Consider the following 11,878-nt stretch of genomic DNA (forward strand, 5'->3'; position numbering starts at 1 on the left):
GTGGGCAGTGCAGTTGTATGGGCTTGCGGTCTATCTTCTGACAGGTATATAGGAGGACATCCTCGGGGGTTCAACCACTGGAGTGATGCTCAACAGTGTGTTTAGGTGACTGGTCAGAGGTCCCTATCCTTTATCCAAAATTCCAGTCAGTCAGGGGCAGGCTTGACATTTCTCCCCACCTTACAAAATATTCGTCCTCAAAATTGGCTTACCTTGTAGTTTGAAGAGTTGGGGATACTTTTCTCGCATTTCCTCTTCGCGTTCCTACGATGCTTCCTCTATGAGATAGTTTCCCCACCGAACCTTGACAAATGCGACCATGTAGTTACAGATGTTATGCTCCTTTTTGTCCAATACCTCCGTTGGTTGTTCTTTATAGGTCATATCCGCATCCAGTTGTTTAGGTTTAGCTGGGTTATTGATGTACTTCCTTAGCATTGACACATGAAAAACATCATGGATGCCTTATAAGGATGGGGGTAATGCTAGTCGATATGCTACGGTCCCACTCTGTTGAGGCCTTCGTAAGGACCAATAAATCTTAGGCTTAGTTTGCCCTTCTTGTTGAATCGTAGCAGTCCCTTTGTTGGAGATACTCGGAGGAATACTTTCTTTTCAATCCCAAATTCTATATTCTTCCTCCGATTGTTGACACAACTCTTTTGTCTTGATTGGGCCGCTTTAATCTTTTCTTTGATGATATTCACCTTCTCACAGGTTGCCTGTATTATTTCAGGCCTAAGATACTTCCGTTCTCCGACTTCATCCCAATACAATGGGGTTCAGTACTTCTGACCATAAAGAGCTTCATACGGTGCCATGCCAATGGTGGAGTGGTAGTTGTTGTTGTATGTAAATTTCACCAAGGGTATGTGGGCATCCCAACTGTCGTTCATTTCCAATATGCAGGCTCTGAGCATGTCCTCCAGGGTCTGAATAGTTCTTTCAGACTGTCTGTCCGTCTGAGGATGGAAAGTCGTGCTAAGATTTAGTTGAGATCCTATTGCCTTCTGCAGACTTTTCCAAAATCTTGAGGTGAATAGGGGATCCCTGTCAGATACAATGCTGACAGGTATGCCATGTAAGCGGGCTACATTCTCAAAGTATAGCTAGACTAGCTTTTTCATCGAATAGTTTATTCTGATGGGAATGAAGTGAGCCGTTTTTGTTAGTCCATCCACAGTCACCCAGATTCCATTCATCCCTTTCCTGGTATTGGGTGAATTGGTTACAAAATCCATGGTAATTCTTTCCCATTTTCATTCGGGAATAGGGAGTGGCTGCAATAATCCATACTGTCGGTGTCTTTCAGCCTTTATTTGCTAACAGGTGAGGCATTCGAACACGTATATTGCTATGGTTTGCTTCATTCCAATCCACCAATAATACTTCTTCAGATCCTTGTACATCTTTATGCTTCTGGGGTGGATTGAATAGGGTGAATTATGTGCCTCCTTAAGAATTCGATCCTGCACCTCATAGTCATCAGGCACGCACAATCTGTCTTTGAATTTTAATGCCCCATCATGGGCCAGTGAGAAGTCTGGGTCTACCTTGATGCCGTCTTTGGTGACAATGTGCCCCAAGAATCCAATCTGGTGGAGCCAAAACTCGCATTTGCTAAACTTGGCAAACAACTAGTGCTCTCGCAATCGCTGCAACATGAAAGTAAGGTGTCGAGCATGCTCTTCTTCACTCTTAGAATACACCAAAATGTCATCGATGAATACAATGACAAACTTGTCCAACACGTCATGGAATAACCTATTTATCATGTCCATGAACACTGCAGGGACCCGAATGACAGTACTAAGAATTCATAATGTCCGTATCGAGCTTTAAACTCCATCTTATGAATATCACCGCTCTTGATCTTCAATTGGTGGTATCCGGACCTAAGATCAATCTTGGAGAAAACTCTTGCTCCCTACAGCTGATCAAATAGGTCATCGATGTGTGGCAACGGGTATCGATTCTCAATTGTCAATTTATTTAGTTCTCGATAGTCATTGCATAGATGAATACTACCATCCTTCTTCTTCACGAAGAACACAGGTGCTCCCTAGGGAGACACGCTAGGTCATATGAAACCCTTCTTCAATAGATCTTGTAACTGGACCTGTAACTCTTTTTCAATGGGTGCCATTTGGTATGGTGCCTTGGATACTAGTGCCGCACCAGGAATCAGATCGATTGCAAACTCTATCTCACGATCAGGCGGTAGCTGGGTCAAATCTTCTGGGAAAACTTTGAGAAAATCTTTAACGATGTCAAGTTCCTCCAAGGGCTTTACCTTTGCCTCGGTATCCATTATTGTGGCCAAATAACCCTGGCATCCATCATCCAGCAACTTCTGCGCCTGGAGGGCGGATATGGTTATTCTTTTGGGCTTCCTCATTAGTTTACTTTGGTAGGTGAAAACCGAGCCATCACCCAGTTTGAATGTAATCTTCTTCTCCACACACATGACGTTTGCTCCATAGCCAATCCATGCCTAGTATCACATCGAAGTCCTTCATATCAAACTTAATCAATTGTGCGGTTAAGTTCTTCCCACAAATTTCCACCAGACAGGGGTCGTAGACTTCCTTCAGGCTTATGACACTACCAGTCAGTGTAATGACTACTAAATCATGACCGATGTCCCTTGGTTGAACAGTCATCCAACTTGCAAAAGTATTGGAAATAATAGAGTGGGATGCACCCTAGTCGAATAACACTCACGCAGGGACAGACGAGACAATCAGGGTACCTAGGGTTTTGTATAAAATAAGGATGCAATTAAGTTTCTTGCATCCACAGGTTATTTCCTCCAATTTAGTAGTGTTGAGTGGACTTACCTATCATCACTTCGGGATTTGCCTCCTCTTCTTTGTTAGCCAGCGCAAACACTTTTCCTCTAGTCCGATTGTCCTATGGCTAGAAATTGTATCCGCGGTGTATGCATTCCCTGGCCATATGTCCTGCCTTGTGGCACACGTAACATCTGTTGGACAGTGTGGCCGGTGATGAGGCCTGGCTCACTTGACTCATTGTAGGTCGGGCTGGTAAAGCTACAGTTGTCGCTTGACTTGCAGTTGGTTGGGCAGGCCGGTTATAAGTGGGGCAGAAAGGGTTCTAGCCCACATCTGGTCTATGATACAGAGTCGGGTTGGGGCTCGAACAAGTTCCTCGAAAAACCTTGTTCGGCCAACCAAAATTCTGATAGTTGCTTGGCCTTTTGCCCTAGCGGGGCGATGTTGTAGCTTTCTCTTTCTCCTTCTCTTTCAATCTGTCTTCCATAGTCTTTGCCTTGTCGACCATTTGTGCGTAGTCCCAAATATCTAGAATTGACAAGATAGACCCGATCTCTGGTTTGAGTCCTTTCTCAAATTTCTTTATCTTACTAGCTTCCCCTTTCAGGTGTTTCAGAGCAAAGTGGAAAAAATCCTCGAACTGCTGTTGGTAATCCAGCACGGACTTGGCTCCTTGCATGAGTGTGGAGAACTCATCTTCCTTCTAGTCCCTAAAGCTCTTAGGGAAGTAGTTCTTAAAGAAAACTTCTTTGAATTGCTCCCAGGTGGAATTGGATGAGCTGCTTCAAGATTAGGCTTGGTTGCCTTCCACCATGCTTCTGCCTCGTTCTGAAGCTGATATCTAGCATATATCAACTTCTGCGCATCCATACATTCAAGTACCTCAAATGCCTTTTCTAAGGCTAATCCACTGTTCCGGCTGCATTGCCTCAGAATTTATCTTAGAAAACGCAGGCGGCTGGAGCTTCTTGAATCTCTCCATCACCTTAGTTATAGAGGTTTCCTCTATGTGTTGAGGCACAGGTGGTGGAAATTGTATTGGCCGGTTGAGTGGTGGTGGCGGCACTGCTCGCTCTTGCATCATGGTCGTAAATTGTGTAGACATTTGGCTCAACAGCTCCTATTATTGCTATATGGTCTGCATCATGGTGGTCATGAAGGTGTTCACCTCTCCCGCTGCCATACCTGGTTGAGGTGTAGCGACAGTAGCTTGGGCAGCCATTGGTACCCTCGACGAAGTAACCGACACTTCAAAATTCTGAGCTTCAGCTCTGTCCGGTAGCTCAACTTCTAGGATAAATCGAGGGCATCTTCCACGATGACCACCTTGGTTGGACCTAGTGTTGACCATGATTGCTTTTCTGAAAGAAGCTATAGGTTTTATATTTCCCACACTTTTAACAGGGTCAATATATAACTTCTTACTATCACATGTTTCCACAGTTCCAGTGTAATAATGTTATCATCCCAGTAAGGTGTGTTATTCATTGAATGCTTTTGTTAAATGTTTTATGTTCATGAGGTGTTTTATGCCATGATATGTTATGCATGATGTTCTATTGAAGATTTATATTAAGCAGCAATTTCTTAGTCTTATACCTATACCTAGCATGCAAGTCTCTTCAACTTCGTCCTGGTGATAAGAGCCTGTACGTATAGGTATCCTATAGCGCTCCTAACCTCATCTACTAGGGAAAGGTAGATGGCACGACCCTCCGGTCCACTAGTATCTGCGAGTGCCAGGAAGACAATCAGTTGGTTCTCGGCCCGGGACTGTATCTCTCATATCCAAGCTAGTCTCTTCCTCAGTCGTCTATTGTAGAGCATATTGCTGGGGTCTTCCAAGCCCGAACAACACAATCAGGTCCTGCCATAGAGAATTTCTAAGTATCAGGTTACTATGGCTACTTATCTTAAAATTCATGTGGAGCACTATAGGTAAATAAAATAGTATAGAAAAAAAATTAATTGGGTCAGCTCGAGGTTGCACACAGTGCTACAGTGATCTACTGGGTTCACACACTTCTCAGGTAAGAATAGGTGCAATGCTTGGGGTTCTTATTTTACTCTGTAACCTATTGGGTTTTAATCTTAGTTAGGCTAGGTTATGGGTAAAGTATGGCCTACCTGCATGCTCAATGTCCTAAGTAATTATGGGATAACCTAGACGGGGGTGAACAGGTTATCACTAGTGAAATAATATCATTTTTAATTTTTTTTTTAATTAAGCCAATATAGAGAAAGATAAATTGCGCAAATGGAGGACACACAAGAATTATAGTGGTTCGGCTAAACCAGTCTACGTCCACTCCTCTCAACCTTGAGAGAATTTCACTAGTCATTTCCTTTTAGTACAGTAGGTGGGAAGAACACCTTTACAATCTTTTTTCATAGGATAAGAGGATCCCAATCTTGTAAGGATAAGAGAATCCAAATCTTTTAAGGATAAGAGGATCCTTGCAAAACCTAAGTACAGTCTAGGCTAATACAACAATGTTTTGTAAGCTTAAAAGCATAAACAAATATAAAAGAGTTAGGTAAGGATTATCAAGGCAAGGAGTGTGATGTGTACTCCTTGTAAGTGTCAAATGATGCAAAATGAATGCTTGTAAAGATGACCTTCTTTAAGACTTTTCTTTAGAGTGCAAGCAATTGAAGGTCTTAGAGTTTTGAAGTCAACCTTTGAATGATCTTGATGTGGACAAGAAGACTTCAAAGATTAGAGCATGAATTGACTTTTCACCTTTCACAAAAGTTATATTTTGGACTGTAGTGGATAGGTGAAAAGGTCTGGTATGTTCTCTATTTATAGGCTCATTAATGGCCTTTAGAACATATGCAAAATGTGCTCTAACGGATCTATTTTTATCCCATCTGGTTGACCTAAACTTTGATCCGGTCGATCGGATCATAGCCATTGGAGAAACTAGCTGTTGGAGGACAAAACTGGCATCTAATCGGAGTCCGATCGACCGGATCATTGTCCCACTTGATCTGATTGATCGGATCATTTTTGAGAACATACCAGTGAGGCCACAGTTTCTCCCGATCGATGCATACCCTGTGATCCGGTAGACTGGATCACAATCCGGATCCCTGTCTTGGCTTGATTCTGACAGTTTGATTGAGGGGATTTGTCCGGGATTTTTTCAACAAATTCCAGCATATTTTAAGGTCAAAATGGGTTCAATTATAACCTCCTAAGGTCACTAAATGATGCATATGTTTTTTCATTTATATTATGCAAATGCAATTACAAGTATATAGTGTGTGTATCTAGTATGTGCACACGAGCATCTTGATGAGGGTCTTGGATTTTTTTTTCAAGTGATGTTCTTTAATCTTCAAAAGATCTTTCAAGATCTTCTTTACTTGAAAAGCTTCGCATGCCTTCGAGATCGTGATCTTCAAGGCTTTGTCCTGAACATCTTTACTTTGTGCTTTAAATCTTCTAATACTTTGACTTATTAGCCCTGTTGATATATAGACATATACGAGACCTTGTCCAATATGTTTGTTATCATCAAAACACTTATGGAGATAAGGTAGAATTCCCCAACAATCTCTCCCTTTTTTATGATGACAAACATATGATTTGGTACCACCATATAGCAACTAAAAATATAAATGCAACAAGATATAATATATAATATATAAAGCATTATATGCATGATCATGATCCAAATCATTTGAATATCTTCTCCCCCTTTGTCAACAACAAAAAAGAGTAGAGAAGGCTCCCCCTGCAATATAGACTAGAGTAGATACAGGAAAGCAATGCACCACATAGTCATAACAAGTCAACCGCATAGATATAAGAGGTAAAATCAAATAGTCAAAAGCACTCTCCCCCTAGAGATGTGTAGCAGTTAGAAGTCATACTAAAAGTAAAGCAGCTGTTTTAAAGATTGCAACCCAAATTGTCTTTAAAAATAGCATAAACAAAGTGAACTAATCATCTGCAGGAGGTGTAGAAATGTGAAAATACTGAGTGATCATTCGAAGCTGAGCCATGATCTCCTTGTTGTCTCCACGAAGTGCAGCAAACTGATCATTAAATCCCTGGAGGCGAGAGTCGAGCTTCTCTTGATAAGCAACAAATTCTGCCCTTGTCACATATTCTTCATCTTCGCTATCATCATCATCATCACTTTTAACTATGGATGAAGAGGCTTGCTTGTGCCTAGCTTGACGGGGAGGAGGAGGAGGAGGATTAAATGCACTAGTAGGAATGGCCATTTTCTTCAAGGTAGAAGCATCAATGGCACTAGGATTTATGGAGGGAATTTCATCAGAGAGGTCAACTTCAAAATGTATGAAAATAATAGTCAAGAGACGACTATAGGGAAGGCCAGCCTTGGAGTCTCTTTCAGTAGCCAATTCCATGGTTTTCATAATGACATAGAGAAGGTAGATTTGATGGGTGTTGGCTATGCACCAAATGAGATAGGCTTGAAAACGAGTGACGGCATCTCTATGCCCACCAAGAGGGAGAATATTGTAAGTAAGAATTAGATTCACAACCCTAGGAATATCTCCAAGATGAAGGGCAGTAAGGCCCTTCGGTTCACCCAAATAATTCTTAAAAATTGCACCATAAACATCATCAATATTTATGAATCCTTTTGGAGAGGTTTTAGTATGGAGATACTTGCGTTCTCCAGAGTCATCAACTCCAATCATTTGGGCAAGTTCCACAGTATCAAAGGAGATGTATTTGCCCTTAACTAGAGAGGTGATGGTATAGTCACCTTCAACACCAACAACTTTAAGATTGCAATAGAAAAGTTGGAAAAGTCTAGGGTAGGCTTTCTCTTGGGGATAAAAAATGGAGTTCCAACCAAACATTTCAAAAAAATTATTGATTTCACAAGGAAGAATATCATTGAGTTGGGTAACACTTACTAGCCTTTCCCTTATGAGTTTCTTGAGTTGAAATTGCTTCCACCAAATCGAAGCTTCTTTAGAGATGAATAAAGTTCCATCGTAGGCATCCTTCTTTGAAGCAACTGTCTTTCTCTTCTTTGAAGATTCTCCTTTGGAAGCCATAGAGAGCAAGGGTTTTGGAGAATGAGGGTTTTGAAAGGGTTTTGGAAGTAGAAGAAGCAAAAGCTTGAAGATTTGATGGTGAAGTTGAGATTGGATCACCAATAGAATAATAATCTTCAAGGGTTTTGCAAGATTTTGCCCTAGAAACTCAAGAGAGGGTTTTTGGAGAGAAGAGAGAAAGGTTTTGGGCAAAACGAAATGAGCCAAATGACCCACGGAATGGTTTAAAACCATTCTGTCCATGATCCGGTCGATCGGTTTCAACCATCTGGTTGACCGGATGACCTAAAACTTGAGTTTTAAGCCAGTCTAGCCCAGAAATTGATCGTAAGACCTATTTGGGCATGCTCAAGGAATTTGACTCAATCAAAAGGATTACACATACCTAATTCATGTCAAAGAGTGCAAAATCGTTCTTCGGACAAAGGTTTGGTGAAGATGTCAACGACTTTCTTTTCGGTCTCAATGTGTTCGAGGACTACTTCACCTTTCTGAATAGTGTCTTGAAGAAAATGATGGCGAATATCTATATGTTTTTCTCTTGAGTGAAGAATAGGGTTTTTACTCAGATTGATGGCGCTGGTATTGTCACAAAGAATTTTGGAAGGTTTGAATGAGAGTCCATAATCTTGAAGAGTCTGACGCATCCAAAGGATTTGGGCACAACACCTGTCAACTGTAATATATTCAACTTCAGTAGTTGAGAATGCCACACAGTTTTATTTCTTACTGAACCAAGAAACGAGACAAAATCCAAGAAAATGACAAGTATCACTTGTGCTCTTGCGATCAATATGACAACCAGCAAAGTCAACGTCAGAAAAGTTAAGCAATTCAAAATCATTGTGCATTGGATATCACAATCCTATATTGATAGTTCATTTTAAGTACTTAAAAATTCGTTTAACTGCACTTAAGTGTGATTGCATAGGACTAGCTTGAAATCTAGCATATGCACAGACACTAAAAATGATGTCCGGTCTGCTCGCAATTAAATATAATAAACTTCCAATCATTCCTCGATAACTAGTAGGATCAATAGGAGTTCCATTCTCATCTTTTAAGAGACTCATTGAGGTACTCATAGGAGTGTTAGAGGCCTTTTGGGAATTAATGTCAAATTTCCTTAACAATTCTTTGATATATTTTGATTGATTTATAAATATTCTATTTTCAGTTTGTTTAATTTGAAGGCCTAAAAAGAAGTTGAGTTCACCCATTAAACTCATTTCAAACTCATTTTTTATACAATTACTAAATTCAATGCATAAGGATTCATCAGTAGCACTAAAGATAATATCATCTACATATATTTGTACTATAATTAATTTAGAGCCTTTACGTTTAACAAACAATGTAGTGTCTATCTTACCAATGATATATGCATTTTCAATCAAAAATATCTTTAATCTGTCATACCAAGCTCTTGGTGCCTATTTAAGTCCATACAAAGCTTTCTTTAATCTAAAGACATAATCAGGGTGAGAAGAGTTTTCAAAACCTGGAGGTTGAGAGACATACACTTCTTCTTCAATGAAACCATTCAAGAAATCACTTTTCAGATCCATTTGAAAAAGTTTGAAATTTTTATGATAAGCAAATGCTAGGAGCATTCTAATGGCTTCTAATCTAGCAACAGGAGCATATGTTTCATCAAAATTGATTCCCTCTTGCTGATTATATCCTTGAGCCACTAGTCTTGCTTCATGTCTAACAACAATACCATTTTTGTCTAATTTATTTCTGAAAACCCATTTTGTTTTAATTATGGATTTATTTTTGGGTTTCGGTATAAGCTCCCATATATCATTTCTTTCAAATTGATAGAGTTCTTCTTGCATGGCCAAAATCCAATCATTATCTGATAGAGCTTCTTTTATGTTCGTAGGTTCTATCATGGATAGGAATGTAGCAAAATTAAAAGTGTTTTGAAGTTTAGACCTAGTTTGAACATCTGGTTCTAAGTCACCAATAACTTATTCTAATGGATGATTTCTTACTGTTCTAACTTCTTTAGGAAGATCCAATGAGTTTTCTTTAGATGTTTCTAGAGGGGAATTATCTTCATTTAATGAAGAGGTCTTAACTCTTTTTGAGATTTCAGATATGACATCCTCATCATCATCAACAAGAGATTTGTACTTTTCTTTTAGAGGAGAAATATCAAATCGAATGTTCATAGATTCCTCTAATACTAAGGTGTTTTTGTTGAATACTCTATAAGCACGGCTATTGCTAGAGTACCCAAGAAAAATACCTTCATCTGATTTTTCATCAAATTTTTCTTTGGAGTCTTTAGTATTCAAAATGAAGCATTTACATCCAAAAATTTGACAGTAGTCAACTTTAGGTTTCTTTTCAAAATATAACTCATAAGGTGTTTTAGATAAGATTTTTTGAATCAAAACACGATTTAACACATAGCATGCAGTATTTGCAGCTTCAACCAAAAAATATTTAGGTTGAGAATATTCATTAAGCATAGTCCGGGCAGTCTTTTGAAGAGACCTATTTTTTCTTTCAACAACTCCATTGGATTGAGGGGTTCTAGGAGCAGAGAAATTATGAGTGATGCCTTCATCATCATAATATTTTTCAAATTGGTTTGAGTTGTCAAACTCACCACCATGATCACTTCTTATTGTAGTAACCAAATAGCCCTTTTTGTTTTGGATTTTTTTACAAAGCTTTGAAAATTCATTAAAAGCCTCATTTTTATGTCTAAGAAAAGAGGTCCAAGTATATCTAGAGTTATCATCAATAATAACAAAAGTGTATACTTTTCCACTTAAGCTTAGAGTAGGGATAGGACCAAAAAGATCCAAATGGAGAAGTTCAAGAGGTCTAGTAGTTGAAACTATGTTTTTTGATTTATGAGAAACTTTAACTTGTTTCCCTTTTTGGCATATATCACAAAAATGATTCTTGTCAAATTTTAGTTTGGCTAAGTTTCGGGCAAGTCCTTTGGAGGCTATTGATTGAATCAATTTGATATTTATATGTCCAAGTTTTCTATCCCAAACATTTGAATCTTTATAGAAAACTAGACAACTATTACTAGAACATGCTTCATCAATAATACAAGTATATATATTGTTATTTCTAGTCCCTTTCAATACTTCGTTGTTAGTAGCATCCATAACTAAGCAATGTGAAACATCAAAGCTTACTTTATATCCAATACTACATAGTTGACTTACACTAAGTAGGTTGCAGGCAAGTTTGTTTACCAAATAGACGTTTGAGATGGTAGTACCTCCTATGTTGATGTTTCCAATGCCAATTATCTTTCCTTTGCCATTGTCTCCGAAGGTCACCCATCCTCCATCATACTTTCTCAACTTTGTAAATAGCTTTGTATTTGCTGTCATATGCTTGGAGCATCCACTGTCGATATACCACTCTACTTACACTCTACTTGGCCTTTGCTCTTCAAGCATATCTACAAAACAAAGTTTACACATGCATTGGTCCCCATAATCTCATGGGTCCATCGTTGTTAGAGCTGAGAGATTCCTTAGGTACCCAAACTTTCTTATATTTATGGTTCTTGTTTGGACCATAGTTTCTGTCCGGAACATAGTTCTTGGGTCTTTGGTACCTAGGGTCACAAATATCAAATGGAGATGGTGCCCTTTTCTGTCTTTGTGATATTTGCGAATCAAAGGAATTTTGAGTCCTTCTACCTCTTTGAAATTTTTGATGGTCATAAGGTCTATGTGAGTTATACTTCATATATGGCCTATGGTTTGGTTAGGGTCTATAACTTTTTTTCATTATGTATGAAACTTGTGGTCTATGAATTTGTCTTTGGGATCTTTGAGGTCTTTCAGGAATATATTCCATTTGAGGTCTATTCCTTCTTTGAGAGGTATATTGAAATGCATAATGACGTTGATTTCTATACATTTAATTTTTGTACCCTTGATTTCTTAAAGAGGGTGCATGAGAGATTGATGCTTAACCTTGATATGTTCTTCCTTCAAGCAAGGCTGATGTCAATTTCTCCTTTTCTCCTTCAAGTTGGGCAATGT

The sequence above is a fragment of the Telopea speciosissima genome, chromosome 5, assembly GCF_018873765.1.
Source record: "Telopea speciosissima isolate NSW1024214 ecotype Mountain lineage chromosome 5, Tspe_v1, whole genome shotgun sequence".
Taxonomy (NCBI): Eukaryota; Viridiplantae; Streptophyta; class Magnoliopsida; order Proteales; family Proteaceae; genus Telopea; species Telopea speciosissima.